This window comes from Hippocampus bargibanti, linkage group LG03 (genome assembly GCF_051943395.1).
Source record: "Hippocampus bargibanti isolate YZ-2025 linkage group LG03, ASM5194339v1, whole genome shotgun sequence".
Classification (NCBI taxonomy): Eukaryota; Metazoa; Chordata; class Actinopteri; order Syngnathiformes; family Syngnathidae; genus Hippocampus; species Hippocampus bargibanti.
The window spans coordinates 20,724,209-20,735,096 of record NC_142736.1 but is presented as its reverse complement, the minus strand read 5'-3'; the positions used below and the strand labels follow the sequence as shown (position 1 = coordinate 20,735,096).

Sequence of the window (10,888 nt, the reverse complement as noted above, 5' to 3'; positions counted from 1 at the left end):
CTTAAGTGCTGCTAATTGCTTACCAGTGAAAACAATAACAGAGCACTTGCCCAGAGGCTCTGGAGTAGTGAGGAGCTGGGGCACTGGGGACTTGGGCTAAGGGGGCGGCGGGGGACTGGCACAGGGCCAATGGAAGACACCAGCACCATCAGTCACCGCCACTGCCTCCATGTTTAACTCACACACCACTTGGCACTGTCACGACATGCACCAGATGCCTCACAGCCACCATATGCAGCCCATATTGCCTGCAGGCCCCATCGGCCAAAAATTAGCCTTACATGACAACTTCAGACAAGCCTTGTCTATTCACTTTCAGAAGCCATCATACATTACTGCATTAATAAACACGAATTAGTAATGACGCAATTAGATGGCCTTGTTCTGAAATTTACGTCATGCATGAACGGAACTCTCTGCTGTGGTCTGGACTGGCCCGCCGTAAGACACCAGACCTTTAGATGATAAGATGGCAAGAGTTAAAAAAAAAAGAGGACATTGGTCAGCTTGAAATGTAACAACGAATATCTCTGTCTCTGCTTGGAAAATATTTAATCTCTCTGTTACCTTCTGACATGCAGCATTTTTTTCCTCTGTTGTAGGTTTGGCCTTCGGTGACGGAATCGTTTGAATAGCCTACAATCTACTGTGATCAAAAAGGTAACTGCCACTTTGTAGCAGACTCAATAGCATTTACAATAAAAAGCCACATGAAAAGTAAAGCAAATGTGGACCCTGCAATTAAAATTTGGATCAGTACAACTTTGGCAATGCCGTATACCAGGGGTGTCCAAAGTCGGTCCTCGAGGGCCTCCGTCCTGCCTGTTTTCCAGCTCTCCCAGGAGCAATCAGGCCAGTCGTTAGTCAGAACGACAGGAACTATCAGTGGAGCAGCTACAGGGAGTAGTCCTCTGCTCCCCCCAACCTGAGAGCAGGGACCTATCATAGCAGAGTCTGGCAACGCCTGGACAATAGGGATATATATATATAGGGCCTAAAATACCAATAAGACTTTAGTTTGCTGACGAAGTTTTTTGGATAAGAAACGAAACGTCCGACACCTTCAAAGAAGTACAGATGACGGCTGGAGAAACCTTTTCATCAATATCTACTTGTGTTAAATTCCGCAAAATCATGGATGGATTGTCCTGAACGCGCGCTCTACAAACTCGCCACGGACGCCCTTGCCTTCACGCGCAAACAGTACACGTGTATTGTTGCCAAGCACACAGACATAGGCTACCTGCAGTTGAAATTTGCATACTCTGCACGGCAACCAATCGGAAGCCGGCTTCTTGCTTCGGACTTTCCCGAGCATTATAAGGTCGTGCATTTGCATATCATTTTCCAAAGTAGATGCACAGAACCTCAGCCCCAGAAGAAAGATTCAAAAGAAGCTAACAAAATTTATGACGCTACAAAATGTAAACGTACATTAGCCCGTGACTGTAAATTGTACTTGAGAGTTTTGAAAGGCGCTTAGAAATTAAATGTATTATCAAAGGCATCATGGAAAGAGGAGTTCACGTGGTTTGTAGCAGACAACGCAATGGAACAAAATCTTCAGCAAAGGATGTTTACCATAAATTAAGCAAGGGAGCATTTGTGGTAGGTACATCCTTAATTAAAAAATATATATATACTTTATACTTTGCAACAATGGTTTGTTTTTGCGATTAGTCGTCTTATTGTGTTTCAAGTTGTGAAAAATGGGGCAGGCTGCTTTATGGCCGGGCAGGCAACTTTTCAGAGTTGTCTGCCCTGAGGTCTGCTAACTTTTTCTCGAGTTTCAGACACTGTTTGTACGATAATTTGGACAAGTTCGACGGGCCGGATTAAAAAGCCTAATGGGCCGTATGTGGCTCAAGGGCCGTAGTTTGTCCATACTCTCCTAAAGGCACTAGATGGGATGCCAAACCGCTTAATTTATTCACATTGGTGTGTGTTCACCTGGCAAGTCACAATGACTGAAAATAGACACAACATCATATTTATTAAAATGCTAACTCATGCTAAAAAAAGAAGTTTCACACAAAAATTCATTTTTCCTTTGGAGAGGTCTTTTCCAGTTTCCTATTTTCCTCGAGCCTTGCTGGAACAAGCATCTCATTTTCACCGTGTCTCCTCTGTAGCGTTTCAGCATTTTCCCACGGGACTTGTGTGCTTTTGTTAGCGTTTCTGTCAACACGCAAGGCCTAATTGCTTGATTAGCTGAGGTCGACTGGCTCGTTAATTGAATGCTAATTTGGATGTGATGTGTCGAATGAAGACATTCATTTGTAGTTTGGCACCCGTCCAAGAGTTAGCTTCATTCAATAGCAGTATCAAAGGGGAAGGATGAAAGTAAACAGGAAAAGCCTGCTTTGAAAACACATGAAATAAAATGTACGAGGTGTTAACATTTGTCTCCTTGACATGAAGCTTCTTATTATGTGGCAAGGAACTGATGCAAACGGGAGAAAAAAGATTTAGACCAGTGGGATTGTCGTAATAGTGTTTTTACGCAGCAGTTCTGGCATATTGTCCTAATCGTGAATGTTACAACATGATGTCCTGCCAATGAAAATGTGTCCTGCATGTCGAATCCAAACTCAATCATTTTTTTCTTTTGAAATCTCAACAAAATTCATGACCAATACTCACAAACAATGTAGACATCCCAAAGTTAATTTTATGCAAAAAATGATCAAAAACATTGGAGGATGGTATACATTTCAAAAATTATTGACATTTTGAAAATAACCAGACACATATATATATCTGCATGGGTGAAAAACGTGATACAATAATTTGGAAGTGAAAAAATGTGGAGAAAAAAAATGAACAGCTGACCACCTGCCATTATGCCTGTTGTCACATAAGTTTCTTGTTTAAAATACCCATTTACAGTTTTTTTCAAATGCCTATAATGAATGGACAATATTCTTTATTTTGACTCCAAATTATAAATGAATGAATACATAAATAGTTTTGCACTAGTACTTTCCCATACCACAGCTCCGGTGGCATTGAAAGCAAGATCTTCCAACCAAGCATGGGGAGCTTGGAATGTTGTCTCCCTCAAAGCCTCAATTATGCACAAGTACATCACATTTAAGGCCGGTCAATACAATCTTGATTTCGGTTTAGCATTTGGGGAGGATAGGAGAGAAAGAATCCCAGTGGGTTTTGGAAATCCTCTTCCTCCTGCACGGCTCATGGCCTTTCATTGACCACTCATTGCATTTGTTGGTCAATGCAGCGAGAGAAGAAAAAAAACAAAGAAAAAAAACAGATATATTCCCAAAAACCAGGAAGTAAAAAATATCTCTGTATTCCATGTTAAGCGTGTCCCAAAAAGTTCCAAAACACTGTGACTTGCTTGCTTCAGTTTTAACTAACTCGATTAGATTTGACACATTGGTTAAAACTTCCCGGTGTTAGTATCCAGGGTGCAGTCAATTCATTTCCACCAGATCCATGATTTTGTCCAACATTTCAGGATAAGGTGTTACATTTGCAGTTGAACATGGGAGCCAGCTGTAGACGTTTGGCCTCTTGTGTCCACTTTGTGTTTCAGAGGCGGAGAGAGTTTCTCTCCAGACACTACAAAAACAATGTTAGATTAACAGTGGATCAATCTATTTCTCTGTTTTTTTTCATTTTAGTAATTATAAATGTCTCCTGACCTTGCTCTTTCAGACTCATCTCACTGTAGCCTCATGCGGTCATGCTCAGCACACACAGACAGCAAAACACCTGAGATTGTGTCATAACAGGCCAGGAATAATAGAGGTGTTAGCGACCTCAGGTATGAAGTGGACCCCCAGTCTTACACAGCCTTACATTTCTTTGCATCATTCCTTCATCTATCACTTAGCCACATACTTTGCGCAGTAGTCATTAGTCACCCTCACTCGCCCGAGCTTAATGAGAAAGCAATTACCATAGGCTTCAGCCCAATCCCAGTGGCCTGGTAGCATAGTCCGAAACTGGTATCACAACCTGCTGGGCTCTGCGTCTGCCGCTCGCTCGGATTGCCCCTCTCGTCCCTTGTACCTCTCTCCTTTTCACTGTAGCTGCAGACTCTCTCTTTCTCCATCCTCTCCACAGCCTCTCTCTTTCGCTCCTCCCAGCTCCCAGGCAGCTCAGGGTTTTAGACGGATCACTCTCACAATGGTTGATCAATACAGGTATTGATCTCGTAGCAAAATGTTTAGAAAATCCTTCTGTGCAGCTGTAGTGCAGCGGCAAAAGGAGGTGGGGCGGTGAGAGGGCCAGCATGCCATGTTATTCTTTGGCGAGAAAGCCACTGCCGACCTGATTGGTCGCCCGCCTTTCCAAAAAAAGGGCTGGTACACTGTGTGGAGGCTTCGTCACTGTGGCTTGGCGGTCGTCCCTGGCTCCCTCTGTGAAACTTCCCGAACCTATAAAGCATGGCTCTGCCCGATGTTGACTGGTGGCCAAGTGTTGGCACCCACTCCTTTCACTTCACTCTGTTAAATGAATCTGTATAAATTAGCAACCCTGCAGGAGACCTTTAACGATGCTTTCATTCGCACTGGCTTGCCTCCCTTTACAGGTAAACAACCCAGAGCTTTCCTACACGTGTCGTCCAATATCATCTCCTGAAAAACACGAATGTCAGATTGGGAGCACAAGAGAAGCCTTAGCCCAGCATGCGACTGTTCTCAGAAAGGGGTCAATCCATCATCTCATCTCGCACTTTACTGAAAAGGAAAATGACTCATTGGGTGTCATTAGGTAAATTAGAAGAATAACAGCACATAGTGAGGTATTCCTGTAGGACAGGGGTCGGGAACCTTTTTGACGAAGAGAGCCATAAAAGTAAAATATTTAGAAATGTTGTGTCTGTGCAATGGTTTCTGGATCTGGCTGCATGCAAGCCATACAATTTGTACTTACTATATACTATATACTGTACTTGTATTATGATCTTGGCAGCACTTTGGGATGGCTGACTTTACAGGTAAACTGCATTTGACCTTTTCTAAATGCTCGCAGTCATCCAACTTCTTAGTATTTTCTTTTTGTACGTCTCACTGTACTTTAACAGGGAGCTGCATGGCAACATTTCGAGCAGGAATTTGATCCAACAAAGCAACCAGCGCTACCAAACCAACAATGCCCGCTGGTTTGGTAGTGCTTGGTTCAAGGAAGTAGCTGGAGAAGGTGGTGGGCAGAGTGTGCAAAGCCTCGATAAGAGGATAGAGTTCACAATGTTTTGTTCCACAGTCTTAACTGTCTTTTTCAGTTGGATTTTGTCTTTTTTTTGTGGTGGCCTCAAACCCAACTGTGATGGAGGAACACGGGATTGATTTGATGACCGTTGTGTAGGACTGTCTCATAAGGTTCTGTGATACCTGGTATAATATCATTCTTTACGCAAATTAGGTCATTACAGTGTAAGTTTGTGCATGATGGAACTTGTCTCATGTCTCAGATCTTGTTGAACACGGTCAACATCTGTCCACCATAAGGCCAACGATAGCCGTTACTGCACACGCGTGTCCACGTTAGTCTATTTTGGTTCCACCCTTCCTCTATGACTCCTATCCATTTCAATGACTAGTTCATAATAGATCACATTTAACATATTGTTGAATGTGTGTCATGAGGAGCATTGGATTGTTCCAACGACAGTATCTGCAGATTAGACGACTCACAATAGGCACTCCCTTGTGTACAAACACCAGTCTATGATGGACAACTATAAAGCACTGTACTACAAACTGTAGAGCTTGAATTACCCCGTAGGGGCATTCAATACCATAACATCTGGTCAAGAAGCCAAGTCCCTTGTCATGTTGTTTGTGGTTGAGGAGTGTTGTGTGGCTTTCTGTCATTCTCCACTTTTACACAGTGTCTTAGCTGTCACTTGTGTTTTTGTCAATGCCACGTTGACATAATGTACGTGGCATTCAATGTCCTGCCTTTCATCTATTCCCCATGCACCGATTTTTTTGATTTGTATTTTCATTTTGAAATCCAGCCATCATCCCCCCTCCCCCACCTTCTGCTCCTTTCTCCACCTGCCCTTCGCATCCGTGCAAGTGCGTGCTATTCATTTCATATGAATTCAGAGATTCTTTGGTGCATGCTTCCGGCAGAAATAAATTTCAGCTCAGACAGCATAACCAATCAAAGCTCCGAGCTCATTTCATCGTAGGCCTCGGTGTAACCCATCTTTCTCATTCTGCCGTCATCGGAAGACATTTTGTTCTCACTCTGATGCCATTATGTCAGTCACTACAGACATGTGCTGATGTGTGACTGCCGTGGCTAAATGGATCTCGGCAAGAATGATCGTTAAAAAGTAGACGGTTTGCATCTGTTAATGTATGTGTCACTTTTGTCACCACCGTCTGTGTGTTCGTGTCTGTGTGTATGCGTGTGTGTGTGTGTGTGCGCGTGTGTGTGTGCGTGCGTGCGTGTGTGTGTGCATGTGTGCGTGTCTGTGTGTGTGTGTGTGTGTGTGTGTGTGTGTGTGTGTGTGTGTGTGTGTGTGTGTGTGTGTGTGCGCGTGTGTGTGTGCGTGTAAACAAGAGGTGAGGTCCTTCCCCGGCAGTTTGAATCAGACAGATCGGAGCTTCTCTTTGTACCATCAGTGGAGGCTGTGCAGCAGTTAACGCAGCCCCTGGATCGTCCTCTTTGCTTTGCTCTGCTGTTATTGATTTCAGCCAGACATGGAGACGGACGCAAAGAAAGAGCCATTTCACGACGAAGTTAAACGGTCAAGTAGTGGGTAGTGGGTGGCTTTCACCACTTTATTGACGAGGTGGAAAAATGTCACCATTATGGAGGCCCTTGCAGCAGATAGCGAGCTGATTGGATGAGTGCCTCGGGGTCAGAGTGGAACATGTCCCCCCCTTGCCGCCAAACAAGCGCAAATAGAAGACGAGAGGAATCCACTTGATCTGCAGGTTAGGTTCGGTTCAACCAGAACTCTCTGGGAGTATGCATGAGAGCACCAGATTGCCACAATTCATTTATAATTCAATCATTTTAAGTGAAAATAATAATATTAGTGGCTGCTTCCTACAGAAAAAAGACTATGAAAATCATATAGACAGGCTCATACCAGTGCGTCAATCATCTAGCAACCTGAAGCACAGGGGCAGAAGTCAAGGTGGTTCAAATACCGTTCTATTCAATATTTTGTTTTATTTCTGCACTTGTTATGCTTTCTACTATATTATGAGTTTCAAATGGGCTTGCAATTTTGAGATGAAAGAAGCTCATTTTGGTCATTGAGGTCAAAGAGAGAGGAAGGAGATTAAAGCATAACCCATCCATTGGAAGTGAGAATTACCTCAGTGAAGGTGGTGGGTTTTAACAGTATTATTGAAATTCGTTGTCATTTTCACATGCGAAAGAAGCAACTCTAACTTAAGCAAAAAGATTCATGGAACAGCACAATCAGCAGTCTTCATTTTATTTAGTAGAGTAGCAGTGACGTGCGGTGACGTTCATGGCTGGTGAGGCACTGACGTCATCACAGTCAGATTTACAAACATATGAGCGCACGGAGTAGCTTATTCATCATTTGATTGGCAACAGTTAACGTGTTTTGTTTAAAATGTCATGTAAGCATTCTTTATATACTGTATACAAACTGTAGCATAGAAAAAAAGAATTAAAAAACAAACGTTATTATCGTGTTACCTTTACTTATAAATGAATAAATGAATAGTTTCAATGAGATCCTTCTTGGCCAAAAAGCTGACAAGCTGTCCAGGAGATTTACATTCATCCCTCACTGTTTGTGAGCTGTACAGTGTTGGTCTTCATTTAAATATTATCTCCTGCTTCGATTGAAAGTCCAGTTTAGAAAATTCTTTCAATATAGATATATAATCCACCGTTCTGAAAATAAGGCCAAGCAACACGAAAAAAATGACTGGATTGTTGCACTTAACTTGCTAACTCTTTACTGTAGCTTGCTGTCACTAATTCTATTATTCTGCAGCCGAGGAGTTGCAAGAAGAATCTCTAATCACCAGCGCCCCCTGTCATGAGGCAGGAGGACTGTGTGCCTCACCGATGCACACAGTTTTGATAAAAATAAAATAAACACTGTAGTACAGTGTTTATAACGTACAGTGACTGTACATTATATACACCAGCTAAACTGTATAAATTTAGTTCATATACTAAAAGCTTTTGAACACTTTAATAGCGATATGCAGAGGGACAGCAATGCGGACTCACTGCAGAGCAAGCCAGCACAGTTAGCATAGTGATTGCACAATCCATGGTGAGGCACAGCCGGATGCTGCCTCACCGCTCGTCTCCACTTAGTATTTGAACGGTAAATGTAAAAAATTCAGCGATTTTGAAAAAAAAAAAAAAACATGGTGAAGTTAAATGGAAAAGAACATTTAAGTACAAATCACTAAATAAATATAACTGTTTAATTTATTTTGTCATTTGATATTTCCATGATGACAGGTGAGGCACAGCCTCCCCTGCCTCCCCTGACTGCACGTCACTGTAACAGTAGTGAGCAGTGCAACGACCTCTATATCTGAGACACCAAGCGTGCGTCTTTGGGTCCAGAATCAGCAGTCCATTCCTTTGAATACCACAGTGTCCACATTCTGGATGCAGTGCACCGCTGGTTTGAAAGAGGTGTGAAAGGAGCAGTATGGAAAACTCAAAAGGCCTCGTCTCAATATATGAAATCATCTATCACCTCCTTATGACAATGTCCTGAGTTCCCTCCCCGATGATGGTTATTCAAGATCCGTTTTCCCCTCGGGTAGACGGTCATCAGTCACGCAACAAAAACAATGACTGATGTTACCACCATGGCACACCGTCCCGAGTCTCCACCCATTACAATTTAGAATCAATATCAGACTCAGAAAGCCTTTAATAGTCCCACAATGGGGAAATTTGCAAAGTGGATTGAATTAAAGGTGAAACATCCTGAACAAGCAAAATGAGTCTCATTTCAACCTTTACCGTGACCAGAATGAGTGAGAATCTCACAGTCATTTTTGAAACCGCTTGAACTTGACTTTTGGACAAGGGTTATGAACCCTGCAAAGAATGTACGTTCTTGTGTGTGTTGGTGTGCCGTGTGTGTGTGTGTGTGTGTGTGTGTGTGTGTGTGTGTGTGTGTGTGCGTGTGTGTGTGTGTGTGTGTGTGTGAGTGTGTGTGTGTGCGTGTGTGTGTCAGTTTTATGTGTAACTAGCCATTAAAATCAGATTTTTGTGGATTTTCATGCGGAGATATGGTCTGGACTACTCAAATGGCTCAGGTTTCAATTTCAAGCCACTCTCAAGCTCCGCCTCCTCACGTCAGTCAGCCTAATTAGCGAAGCATATCACCCAGCTGGCCGGCCCCTCCTGGCAGCATAAGACGGACTGGAAAGGTCAGCATGCCACAGCACAGAGCGGGCAGTGCTTAATCAGAGGTGAAATGGTTTCGTTTTCCAAATTGATTCCGGTTCAAATCAAACAAGAGCCTCTAGTGTTGAGCCCCTCAAATATGCACGGCCACTGACATGTGATGGATGGCATATTATTCATTTTCTGCTCTACATGACACATTATACTCAGCATGTGAAGAGAACTCTGTTGGAAACTTCAACAGTAAACTAAAAACACGTCAACATCGCTTTTATAACATTGACACAAAGATTAGGAAATAAATATTTTGTCTTTACTCCTTCGAACAAAGTAAAGTAAGTACCATTAATGTTGAGCCCCTAAAACATTATGGATCATTGTACGCACTCTTAGAAACTCTACTTTTACACACTTGCTACTAACATGTATATACATCGTGGAGCGTCTGAATTCACCCATGCGCTTCCAAGCTGTGTGTCTACCAGCTCCCTCACACTGACTGCATAATATATGTAATGAAATAATTTTTCTGTGTCCCGATCCGGCCTCCCTGTGTGGAGTTTGTATCCCCGGACCCACGTGGGTTTTCTCCGAGTCCTCCGGTTTCCTCCCACACTCCAAAAACATGCATGGCAGGCAAATTGAACAATCCAAATTGTCCCTAGGTACGAGTGTGAGAGTGAATGTTGTACGTCTTTGTGTTCCATGCGATTGGCTGGCAACCAATTCAGGGTGTCCCCCGCCTCGTGCCTGAAGACAGCTGAGATAGGCTCCAGCACCGCCTGCGACCCTAATGAGGACTAAGCGGTACGGAAAATGGATGGATGGATGGCTTTGAATGAGTTAATTGTGATTTGCTCGATATTTTTTGTTGTTTTTCTTGATTTGATTCTGCCAAAATCTATTACTGTTACTGTTACTATTCTGAAATCACTCCACCATAACTGATCCCAAAGGTTCTTGATGGGGTTGAAATCAGTGTGATGCACCGTTCTTCTATACCCAACTCATCCGTCATTTATTTGTGGACCTTGCTTTTGTGCAGTGGGAATAGAAACGGGCCTGAGTGGCATGCAATTCTCACACAGTCAGTAAATGGAAGAATTGGGCTCAATGCCAATTGTATGGATTTCCAGTCTGATTGCTTGTTTAATCGATCAATGATCCATCCCGTTCATCGAAAAACCAATGAGGGTGAAGCGAGGCTATTCTTGAATTCACCCTTTGGCTTGAACAACAGCTTCTCCAAAAAGTCTTAATGAAAATCAGTGGAGAGACAAATTACATTTTCTTCCGTGCCTCACCTTGACTGACTCAAGTGAGCTCATCTGTTCCATCTTGTCAGAGTCAGGATGCCTTGTCTCTGCAAGTCTGCGCTTTGATGTTTTAAACATTACCATTAATAATGTTTTCAGCATCAGAATTAATTGCTTTGCTCCTCTGTCCTGCTCCCTTCATCCTACACAGAAGCATGAATAAATCAGCCTTAATCACCTTTGTCTTTAAATTTGGAAGTCAGGAATTTGGGAGG

At 42.9% G+C, this 10,888-nt stretch overlaps 1 long non-coding RNA gene across 1 annotated transcript; it reads right to left on the bottom strand.

Annotated features, from left to right (window-relative positions):
* Positions 1–2,557: 2,557 nt before the first annotated feature.
* LOC148900635 (uncharacterized) lies at positions 2,558–4,240 on the bottom strand. Its single transcript, XR_016114363.1, has 3 exons — positions 3,926–4,240; positions 3,669–3,738; positions 2,558–3,585 (listed from the first exon to the last, which is right to left on the bottom strand). It is a non-coding gene; the product is annotated as an uncharacterized LOC148900635 (long non-coding RNA).
* Between the last annotated feature and the right edge of the window lie 6,648 nt (positions 4,241–10,888).